Source organism: Grammomys surdaster, unplaced genomic scaffold (assembly GCF_004785775.1).
Source record: "Grammomys surdaster isolate TR1022 unplaced genomic scaffold, NIH_TR_1.0 125742, whole genome shotgun sequence".
NCBI classification, from domain to species: domain Eukaryota; kingdom Metazoa; phylum Chordata; class Mammalia; order Rodentia; family Muridae; genus Grammomys; species Grammomys surdaster.
In genome coordinates this window covers 869,272-880,481 of record NW_021620574.1, presented here as the reverse complement: position 1 = coordinate 880,481, position 11,210 = coordinate 869,272, and the positions used below count along the sequence as shown (strand labels likewise).

Here is an 11,210-nt window from a genome sequence, read left to right as displayed (position 1 = left end):
ACATACAGAAGAGCACATACAGAAGAGGACATACAGAAGAGGACATACAGAAGAAAGAGCACATACAGAAGAGCACATATAGAAGTGCACATACAGAAGAGGACATACAGAAGAGCACATACAGAAGTGCACATAGAGCATACACAAGAGCACATACAGAAGAGCACATACAGGAGTGCACATACAGAAGAGGACATACAGAAGAGCACATACAACATACAGAAGAGCACATACAGAAGGGCACATACAGGAGTGCACATACAGAAGTGCACATACAGAAGTGCACATACAGAAGTGCACATACAGGAGTGCACATACAGGAGTGCACATACAGAAGGCACATACAGAAGAGCACATACAGGAGTGCACATACAGAAGAGCACATACAGAGGTGCACATACAGAACAGCACATACAGAAGGCACATACAGAAGAGCACATACAGCATATAGACAAGCACATACAGAAGTGCACATACAGAGGTGCACATACAGAAGAGCACATACAGCATATAGACAAGCACACACAGAAGTGCACATACAGAAGGAAGGAGAGAGGAAACTTTGGGTGCATGTGTAAACGGAACAAACAATTCAGCACAGCTAGACCCAAGCGCACCCAAAGGTGAGTAGTTTTCATATTCTGATCCAGGTAAACACTGTGTTCATATCCCCTAGACACACATAAGCCCAGGCATGTCCACCTCTGCTTGTGACACCAACACTGGGAAAGCAGAGACTGGCGGATCCCAGGGGCTCACTGGCCAGTTAGACTAGCCAGAACCAGCAAGTTTTGGGTTTAGTGAGAGAACATGTCTCAAGGATTGAAGGCAGAGAGTGATAGATTGCACGTGCGTACACACACACACCAAAAAAAAAGGGGGGGATGGGGGAGATACTGGTGTAATCAGAGACATGCTGGGGCTTTCAGGAAAGTCAGAGGCCCTGGAGGTGATACATAGCAGAGCTGACTGGTGGGACAAACAAGGGTTACTGCTTAGATAGATGACAGAAGCCAGGACGGCTGTTCCAAGGCCGGTTCAGGCTCACCGACAGTCCCAGGGAAGCAGCCAGATACCCTTCCAGTTCCCCACACTTGACCCACTCCTCCAAGCTCTGTACCTAGACCTCTTCTAACAGAAGCAGGCTTTGGTCAGCCTTCTGTACCCAGGCAGCTCCAGCAGGGCAAGCCCAGATGTTCCTCCTGAGCGGCCAGCTCAGACCTGGAGGAGACAGCAGGTCTGTCTCACTGTCTCTCACGCTTGGCTTTTTCCCCTTCAGCCTACAAATGGAAGTGTGATTTCTAGATTCTGATTCGGGCTAGAGCCTGACCTGAGGAGAGACTGAACAAGTCTATGGACTCCTCTGGGCCTCAATTCTATTCTCTGTAAAATGGGAGTAAGCCTCCTTTGGCATCTCTGCCAGCAAGGCACAGAAGGACTGTATCATAGAAAGGTCTATGATTGGTTAGAGCCTCCCAGCTGCAGAGGGTGATGGTGTGCTTTGTGCAGCACTCACGGTGCCTTTGGGAACTAGCACTCTCCTTTGATGTTGCAGTTCTCAAGGCCTGAAGTTTTTCCAGGAAAGCAGTGGGGGAGGAGAGGAAGGGACGGCAGAGCCAAGAGTGTTAGCCTTCTTCTGGGGAGGGGGCACAGGAAGTGAGGTGCTGTCTACACAGGAAACGAGAAGCAAACACCCCCAAACTTCCCTCCAGCCACAGGGAGGGAAAGCAGGTTTCAGCTTTGGCAGAACAGTAGGCCCAGGGTTGGAGAAACATAAAGGTACAGCCCAGGGTGGGAAGGAGGGAAGGAGATACCTTAAGCACCAACTGGCAGAGAATGGGGAGTCTCTGCCTTGGACACAAAAGAACACAAGGGCCTAGGAGGGGAAGCACTAAGCCAGGCTGTGGAAACCAGCACTCTGTGGTGCCTATCTTCAGCCTTGGCTGGCCGCCCTCTTCAAGCAGTGCCTAGCCACACAGCACGGCACGCGCCTCTGCTCGCTCGTGTGAAGACACACCAAGCTGGGGCAGGCCCTGTGAGTACTCACTCCTCAAGTACCTGCGTTTTCCTTACAGCTGACATGGATTTGTAATGATTTATGGGTACAGTATCCTAATTCAGTACACACAGGGGGTGATAATCAAGGCTGCCTTGGCCTCTCTCTGCAGCCCTTATCAAGCTGCGTTTGCTATTTACGACTGTTCAGTTGCTTGATAAATGCGGGCTTTCTGGATAGGAAGTTCCAAAATATCTGCTTGCATCATAAGTGGCCTTGCAGAGCCCAAAACCTCCTCAGCAGCTGGTTTGGGCATGGCTTCTGGCATCTGAGTGAGGATCACCGTTTGGAGGATGGATTCTGACAGGGATTTGCAGGAGAGTATGGGAACCTGAGGCAGATGCTGTTTTTGGAATGTCTGTGAACCACTCCCTGTGAAATGCTCACTTTCAAGGTGATCATAAAGGAGTCGGGTATGTGTGTGTGTGTGTGTGTGTGTGTGTGTGTGTGTGTGTGTGTGTGTGTCACGGAATGGTGATGCGGTTAGGGGTGGTGTCCTCTGGGATGAAATAAGTGCCCTTATAAAAGAGGCCACAAAGTCTTGGAGCTGGGGAGATGGCTCAGTGGTTAAGAGCATTGACTAGTCTTCCAGAGGTCCTGAGTTCAATTCCTAGCAATCACATGGTGGCTCACGACCATCTGTAATGGGATCCAATGCCCTCTTCTGGTGTGTCTGAAGACAGCTACAGTGTACTCATATACAATAAATAAATAAATAAATAAATAAATAAACCTTTTTGTAAAAAAAAGCTACAGTATACTCATATACATAGAATAAATAAATAAATCTTTAAAAAAAAAGCCAGAAGCTGGTTGTGGTGGCTCACGCCTGCAATCTCAATGCTCAGAGGGCAGAGAGGAGAGAGGTTCAAGACCAGCCTGGAATATAGAGTAAGATTTGTTTTGAGCAAGAACAAAAACAAAACATGGAGGCCTTAATTACAGCCTGGCGCCTCAGATCTTTCCTTTCGTCTGTGTAACTCCTAGAGAAACCTCTTGATACTTTCTAGCACAGGAGAGTACAATGAGAGAGATTTGTCTTTGAACCCCAAATCCGTCCTTCCCTCACAAGACAGTGAATGTGTCACAGGCTTGACCTCGGACTCCTCAGCTTCTGAAGCTGTCAGAAGTTACTGCCTGTTGCTGGTAACATCTGATGTTCATGGGGGTTTGTTAAAGCAGCCTGAAGCCTGAGGCTTGGAAAATTCCTCAACACTCAGGTTGCCAACAGGTTAGGTAACGGATAGACAGTTCAGGTGACACTGTCCTTTAGAAAGAGGGGGAAAGAGAATTTGTATAAAGAAACTCCAGGGGCAAGCATGGCAACACATGGCTATCAGCTAACACTTGGAAAGCTGAGGCAGGACAGTTCTATTTCCAGATCAGGCTAGGCTGGCTCTACAGTGAGGTCCTTCCTCAAAAAAGGAAAAAGAAGGGGGAAGAGGAGGAGAAGGAGAAGGAGGAGGGAAAGGAAGGGGAAGGGAGGAGGAAGAAGAGGAAGATGGAGAAGAAGAGGAAGAAGAGGAGGGAGAGGAGGGAGACAGAGAAGAGGAGGAGGGAGAGGAGGAGGGAAAAGAGCAGGAGAGGGAGACAAAGAAGAGGAAGAAGGGGAAGAGGGAGGACGAGGAGAAGGAGAAGGAGGAGAAGAAGAAGAAATTAAAAAAAAAAAAACCCTCTAAACTGCAAGAATAACATACACCTTATGCTATAACCCCAGTACAGAGCTACTTAACACCTGCTCTAAATTTTTTTTTTGAGACAGGGTCTCATTATGTAGCCCCATTGTGTAGGCCAAACTGGCCTCTTAAAGACACGTCCCCATTCCTGGCTAAAATAACTTATGAAATGTTAGAAGGAGTCTGAGGTTGGGCACACGCCTTTAATCCCAGCATTTGGGAGGCAGAGGCAGAGGCAGACAGATCTCTTGAGTTGGACGACAGCACGGCCTAGAGTGTTACAGGACGGCCCAGGCTACACGGAGAGACCCTGACTCAAGGCATCTCTGGACGTGGCTCAAATGTCACGGCTTATCTCAGGTAAAACAAAACAAACAAAACCCCCCAAACCCAACCCAAAACAAACAAACACAATTTAAAAAAACCAAACTACTTGACCAAGTATGAATTTGAGACAGTCTTGCTGGACTCACAGGCCTGAACCATTTCAAGGGCTAACTACATTTGTTCCAAAGCTTCTCCCAGCTGTGTCCATCTATCGTCCTGTGAGAGTAAGTAGAGAAAACATCCCAGGAGCAGGTGCGGTGGTATGTGGTGGGACTGAGACCATGGCCACGAATGCCTTGCTTCCTTTCTTCCCTGGGGTAAGAGGAGGCTTTTATGTCCCCAGTCTGGTGTGGACACGGCAGCATCACTTCTCAGAAACTGGCAAGAGCCAGTTCTACTTTAGTAAGAGCTGTGGTCATGTGGAACTGTGGCTTTACCCTTCCTAAGGCTGTGACCCTGAAGGTCACATACCGTTCCTCATGCTCTGGTGACCCCTAACTATAAAGTTATTTTCATTGCTACTTCATAACTGTAATTTTACTACTGTTAAGAGTCGTGAGCCAACACATAGTTGCTGGGAATTGAACTCAGGACCTCTGGAAGAGCAGCCAGTACTCTTAACCGCTGAGCTATCTCTCCAGCCCTTATGAATGGCAATGTAAATATCTGTGTTTTCAGAACGTGTTGTTCGACCCCCCGGGTTGAGAACCACTGGTGTAGACCTTTGGAAAGGCAGCAGAGTCTAGTTAACAATGGGAAAAGCAGACCAGCCTCCAGGCTACACACTTGGGAGCTAAGAGGTGGCAAGTTGTTCCAGGGGATACTTTTGAGTCTGGTGGGATAAGATACTTCTGGAAACGCCTGGAGCTGCTGTGGACAGGTTCTAGGGGGTGTCTCAACACATCTCTGCACAAAAGGACCAATGACAGCCCCTGTATCAACCCAGCTGGTGTAAAGTGAATCAGCCTTTGGAAACAGCCCAAGAGCCCAGGACAGTGCCCCAGGAGTTCAGAGTCCTTCACAGCTTGCCACTGGGGGTCAGAAGCAACTTAAAGCTACAATGCCAGAGTAGTACAGACCAGTGATCCCTGCTGCTCAGGCCATGCAGGCTACAACACAACAGCAGCATGGGATCCAACCTCCTTCCAAAAGAGCCTTTTGTTTTGGTTTGGTTTGGTTGGTTGGTTTGAAATGCAACCCAGGACTTTTCAGCCTCTTGACTACCGGTTTGAATCTCTGGCACTGTAATTTTTTCCTTTTTAAATAAAAAGGCTTAGCTGAGTACTGCCAAACTCCCAGAGCTCAAGGACCAGCAACACTAGGCTCAGGGTGCTGTGCCTAACTGGGTTCTTGTGAGCACCTACTGGGTTTTTAGAAATCAGTAATGACAGCGATGATAATTCACCTTAATAACAGCCTGGCCTCCTCAGACTTCTTTCATCTGTGCAACTCCCAGAGCTGAGAAAAATGGTAATTATGGAGCAGGTGCCACACCCCAATGATGATGTGTTATTAATTCACGAGGACTTGCTGGGAAACTGAGGCCCAGGGAGAAGGATCTTGCTCCAGTGCAGGCAAGGTCCAGGTGCTGAGAGCTGCCGGGCTGTCGGGAACTGGAGTATCAGTTCCACTCCTGCAGTTTTGGGAAGATGTGAAAGGCAGGTGCGTTCACTCCAAATGTGGGCTGGGGAGAAGATAAAGACAGCCCCTATGTGTGTCCCAAGCTATCCCATAAGGCTGCTGCAGGACCAGGTGGACAGCCCCAACAGGGAACTAGGGCCTTTGTCTTTGAGTCCCTGCTCCACTCTCCTGGAGCACAGGGCCAACAGCTTCCTGAGACATCCCTAGAGTGCACTCAGAGACCACAAGGTAAGGTAATTCCATATCACAAGCACAGTATAAGAGGCTGTGATGGAGTGTCAGGGAGTGGGGAACTTGCAGCTGGGTGAGGGGATGTAAGCAAGAGCATGTCATGAAGTGGGGAGATTAGGAACTATATAGCTCAGGGCCTGGCTTTTGTTCAATCCCCAGCACAGGGGAAAAAAATGTCACCGAAGACCGCTTCTTGGAATCAAGCTTATTGTAGCAGTTATCCACCTTCGGCTGTCCTCCCTTCACACGGCCTCAGGCTGGCCCGCCTCAGAGCCATTCCTCAAGATGGGACTGTCGGTTCTGCCTAGCAACAGCTGCCCCCTTCGCTCTCACAGGGACTCTACCAATAACTGCTTTCAAATAATGAGATCCTTCCCACAGCGAGGCCTGTCTGGTCACTACTGTGGGATGTTGCAGAGGATGCTCAGATAGCGTGATGTTCAAGAGGGCAGGCAGAGACCCACAGTGGATCTTTCCCATTTTTATCCAAGGAGAGAAGCAGCAAAAACTCAAACTAGGAGAGCAGATAACAAGATCCTGCAGATACAGCCTACTGTGTGCCTAGCACTGTGTCGATGCTGAGGACAAATAAAACTGCATCTCCCAGGAAACCGTCTTCTCTCATGATGCTCCAGCACAGGGTCTAGGGCATTAGGGGTTCCTTCAGCAGTGAGAAAGCTGACCAGAGAGAACACTTGGAGAATCCTAGCCCAACACTCTATAGCTATCTAGGCTCAAGAACTGGCTTTCTCTGCTTTGAACACAACCGGGTCTTTCGTGAATGAGAACTAAGGCAGAAAGCAGCCATGTAAAGGCAGTGATCAGAGGCTGGACCTTGGACCCTCATCACCACCTGAGTCACAGTCTATCTGACTGCTAGTTCCCTCGAACGTGTATGTGTGGGGGGTAGGGGGTGCTGTCAAGACAGAGTCTTACTATGTAGCTTTGGCTGGCTATGTAGACCAGGCTGGCCTCATATTCACAGAGATCCGCTTGCCTCTGACTCCTAATGCTGGGATTAAGAGCATGGGCCACTATGCCCAGCTCAGTTTTCTTTTTCTTTTTTTGGTTTTTCGAGACAGGGTTTCTCTGTGTAGCTCTGGCTGTCCTGGAACTCACTCTGTAGACCAGGCTGGCCTCGAACTCAGAAATCCACCTGCCTCTGCCTCCCAATTGCTGGGATTAAAAGCGTGGGCCACCACTGCCCGGCTCAGTTTTCTTTCTTCTCTCTCTCTCTCTCTCTCTCTCTCTCTCTCCCTCTCCGTCTCCCTCTCCCTCTCCCTCTCCCTCTCTCTTTGTTTATCAAGACAGGGTTTCTCTGTGTAGCCCCTGACTGTCCTGAAACTCCCTCTGTAGACCAGGTTGGCCTCAAACTCAGAGATTCACCTGCCTCTGCCCTCGGAGTGCTGGGGTTAAAGGCGTGTGCCCCCACTGACTGACCAGTTTCCCCATTTTGACTTGAAGGTGGGCCTTGGACTAGATTTTCTCTCGTATTCCTTCCAGCCTGTGGAAGCTCTATGTTGTTTTGATGTGGTGGCAGATCTCAGGTTGATTTACATAAATTTGCATGTTCAATCAAAAAAAAAAAAAAACAACCCCAAACTACAAGTATAGAAAATCCAATCAGTCTATTAGTGCAGCCAGACAGGCTGCAAGAGCTTGCCAGGTCCAGGCAAGGGGCTGTCAAGGCAGACAGTGGTAGCAAGGATGCTTGTGGGAGGGGCTGGGGACTCCAGAGTGAGGAAGAGAACCTTTCTCTGAGAGACAGATACAGGTGACCCGGGTCTGCACACTAGAATCCCCCACCCTTCACTTAGGCTCTTCTTTCTCCTTCACAGGCTCTTGGGCTGCCAGCCTCAGAGCCATTCCTCAAGATGGGTTTGCTGTTTCTGCCTAGCAACAGCTGCAACCCTGTGCTCTCACAGGGACTCCACCAATAACTGCTTTCTGGAAACTGACTTCCCTGGGAGTTTCCATTATCCATGTCAAGGGCTTCACAACAGTGAGGGAGGCTTCTTAGGATTTCACCTACAAGCCTTCTGTTGATGCTTCACACAGGCTGGCAGGGCTGGGGCCAGAGGGCTCCCCGGACCTAGGAAAGCTGACAGAGTGAAGGACAATGCAGGAGAATGTGCCTCACATCCAGGGGCCTCTTTAAGCGCCACCATCACCTATAGTCCTCTTCACCTGGGAGCCCAAGGATGAAAACAAATGAGAACATGAAGCCGTTTGGCTCTTGGGCTAGGAAGCAAGTCCTAACCTGGAGCCCCAGAGCCCTGAGAAAGCCCTGCCTCAAAGAGGTAAGGGTGCTGGGCAAAGCAGGGCAGGGGCAGCTTCCCCCTGCTGCTCGGGAGCTGGGGTGAGTACAGAGGTGCAGTATGGAGAGCCAGCAGGTAGGATGGACAACAGCAGTGGGGCCCTCCTTGCCCTCTTCCCACAAGAGGGTGGATGAATGTGCTGGCCTCCCTGGCTCAGATCCTAAAACAAGTCCCAACAGCTGAGATGCAAACTGTCTGCTGGGAATCTGCCTACCCCGCTGGCCCTTGGCTGCCTTCTCTCTCAAACCCTCCCCAAAGACCCAACTCAAAGACTGGCCCAGTCATGATGTCTCACCTTGATGGGTGGGCCGAACCTGAGCCAGCAGGAGTTCATACCCCAAGGCACCAGGGTGAGCAGAAAAGGCCTATTCACGGGCAAAACAAAGTTCTGTTTCTCTCAATCCAAAATTTTAATCCCAATAAACTGTGGCCCAGAAGTTTAGCTCTCTTAACAGGACCAGCCTGCTGGAGGACCCTTTTCCCCTTGAGTCACCACCTCCCAGTGTGTGTGTGTGTGTGTGTGTGTGTGTGTGTGTGTGTGTGTGTTGTGTGCTGGTCCTACTGCTGAGTTCTGAAGATGAAGGAAATTGTACCCAATAAAAGCAAACTATCTTGCTCAAGGTCACAGCGAAGGCTGCAAGTCCAGGGCCCAACGCTCCTGACTCTGGCCATCCTGACAGCAACTCAATTCACATACACAAATATTCTCCCCATCCCTTCGCTGAAGCCTGACTCTCTCCCAAAGGCTGGATGGAGCTTTGGAGAATATTGTAGAGCCAAAGACACCTTAGGTAGACCACAGGCACTGGAAACAAAACCAAACAATCTATGTGGGAATACTTCTCCACAGGAAATCTGCTCACACACTAGGGGTAGGTTTTTTAAAAAATCTGAGAGCCAAGCTTTCAGGCTAGATTGGGAGGGGGGGTCCTGTCAGACAGAAGAGGGTCTACAACAAAGAAATTGTGCAATGCTCACTTCCCCTCAGAGGCCTGAGCACACAATAGTGAGAGAGTCCTTCCCCACGGTTCCTCAAACCAGTCCTGGTTGCCGGCCTCTGTCTCCAACCACTTCCTCTGGCTGACAATTGTGTTTGAGCAGGAGGGCCCACTGGAGAAGGGAAGAGTTCTCGGAGAGGTAAATCAAAGATTGCCTCTAAACCTAAGGAAGCCCTCAAGCCTAAAACCTCCGGCTCCTGAGGAAGGCGGGTCTTTAAAAAGCAGCTGCTGGCCAGGCTGAGTGGGTTCATCTAAGCCCTCTGGAAAACCAGACTTATGAGGAGATGAAGGCCTTCTGTGCCCTTGGGACAGCGCCAAGGCTGGAGAGACAAGAGGGGCCTTCCGCCCAGGATATAAAGAAAGGGAGTTGGGGTCCCAACAGCCACTCTCCTGAGCCTGCTAGACCATGGGAATGTCAGGCACAAATAAATTCTCTGCATTCTTTTAGCACCCCGGCCAAAACCCAGAAAACCTTTTCAGTCGGGACTCCCCTAACCCTTACTCCAGCCCAACCCATCTCCTTCGCTCAGCCTCTATTCAGCATGCAGGTTGTCTGGATCCCTTCTTCCCACAGCCCCTCAGAGCCTCAGCAGGGTTGTTCCCAAGACCCGGTCACTCCGCCTTTCCCCGCCTCCCCCACGCCCTACAGCCCCGGGCCACAGGGACTGGAAGGAGTGCGAAGGGGTGCCCCGGGCTGCAGTCTGCGCCTGCGCCTTGGGGAGAGCCCCCTCCCTCCGCAACCCAGCACCGCTAAACGGTACCGGGACCGTGGGCTACGGAGAGGGTGGGATGCGCAGTGGGGGCAAGGTCAGTGCTTTCAAAGAGGGAGGGACACCCGCCACCGGAACATCCCCCACTCCCGAAAGTTTCCCTTCCGGGGCCACCGAGTGTGCGCGAGGATGGCGCAGGGGGCGGGAGGGGGTGGGGTGGGGGGGTGGACAAAGTCACAACAGGACCCCTCCTTGGAGAGTGCGGCGCGAGGGAATGGCAGGCGTCGAGGTGTGAGCCGGGAAGCCTCGCTGCCCCTTCCAGCCAAAGCTGCCACGCGAGCCTTTTTCACTCCACACTCCGCGGCCCCCGCCCGGGTCGTGCGGCCCCCCACCTCACAGCCCGTTAAATGCCAAACAGGCCTGAACTTACCGAAATCAGGTGCTGAGCTCGGCTGGCTTGGTCCACAGGGTCCATGGCCGCATCTCGGGGGCGGGCGGGCGGGTGAGGGGGGGCAGAAAAAGGGGGGTACCGGAGCCGCCTCTTGATGTCAAGGCTTTAAAGGGGCCAATAAGCCCCGCCCCTCAACCAGACCCCGCCTCCCTCCTCCCGCTCAGCCAATCCAAGATCAGCCTGGGTGCGCGCCCCTCCCAGCTCTGTCCAGATGTTCCCAGGACGAGAGCTAAGTCTGCCCGGCCGGCGCGCGCCGCTTCCGCCCGGGTGGGCAGGGCCTCCCCTCCCCCCTGCGGAGAAACACTCTTCCTCAGGCCGGAGCTGACCTGCAAAACCTACCCAGTGCTGGGCGTCGGGATGCCAGGCCCGGCCGAGTGGGACTGGAGCTGGGGCATTTAGAACAGAGAAAACTAAGTAGGTTCGCGCGGGCCCACGGGCATGCGCGTCTGCTTCCGTGGGTCTGGGCGTGCACGTGTATGTGGTTTGAGAGCGTGTTTGTAATTTGCTGCATACGTGTTAGGTGCGAATCTACAGGAAGAGGCCTGGGTGCCTCCTTGGCCTTAAATGCACCCGCCTCTCTCTTCTATCTCTAGGTCGGGGACCTCCCAGAAATCTGGAACCTGGGAGCGAGGAACAGGCAGTGTAGAACCCAGTGCTGGTTTAAGAAGCTAGGCAGACCCAGGCGTGGTTGCTCATCAGAAATCCTCACACTTGTGAGGCAGAGGCAGGGAGACCTCTTGTGCAGAAAAAAAAAAAAGAGACTATCTTGGTTTTTAGCTACTTTCTATCAGGGAAGAGGGAA

At 51.5% G+C, this 11,210-nt stretch overlaps 1 protein-coding gene across 1 annotated transcript in view; it reads right to left on the bottom strand.

Moving 5' to 3' along the window:
• The window catches only part of Nckap5l (NCK associated protein 5 like), a 37,686-nt gene extending 27,179 nt beyond the window's left edge, over positions 1–10,507 (bottom strand). Inside the window, exon 1 of the mRNA XM_028788288.1 lies at positions 10,388–10,507. The gene's annotated coding sequence lies outside the window, so the exon portion shown is untranslated. The remainder of the gene's footprint in view (positions 1–10,387) is intronic.
• Positions 10,508–11,210: the final 703 nt, after the last annotated feature.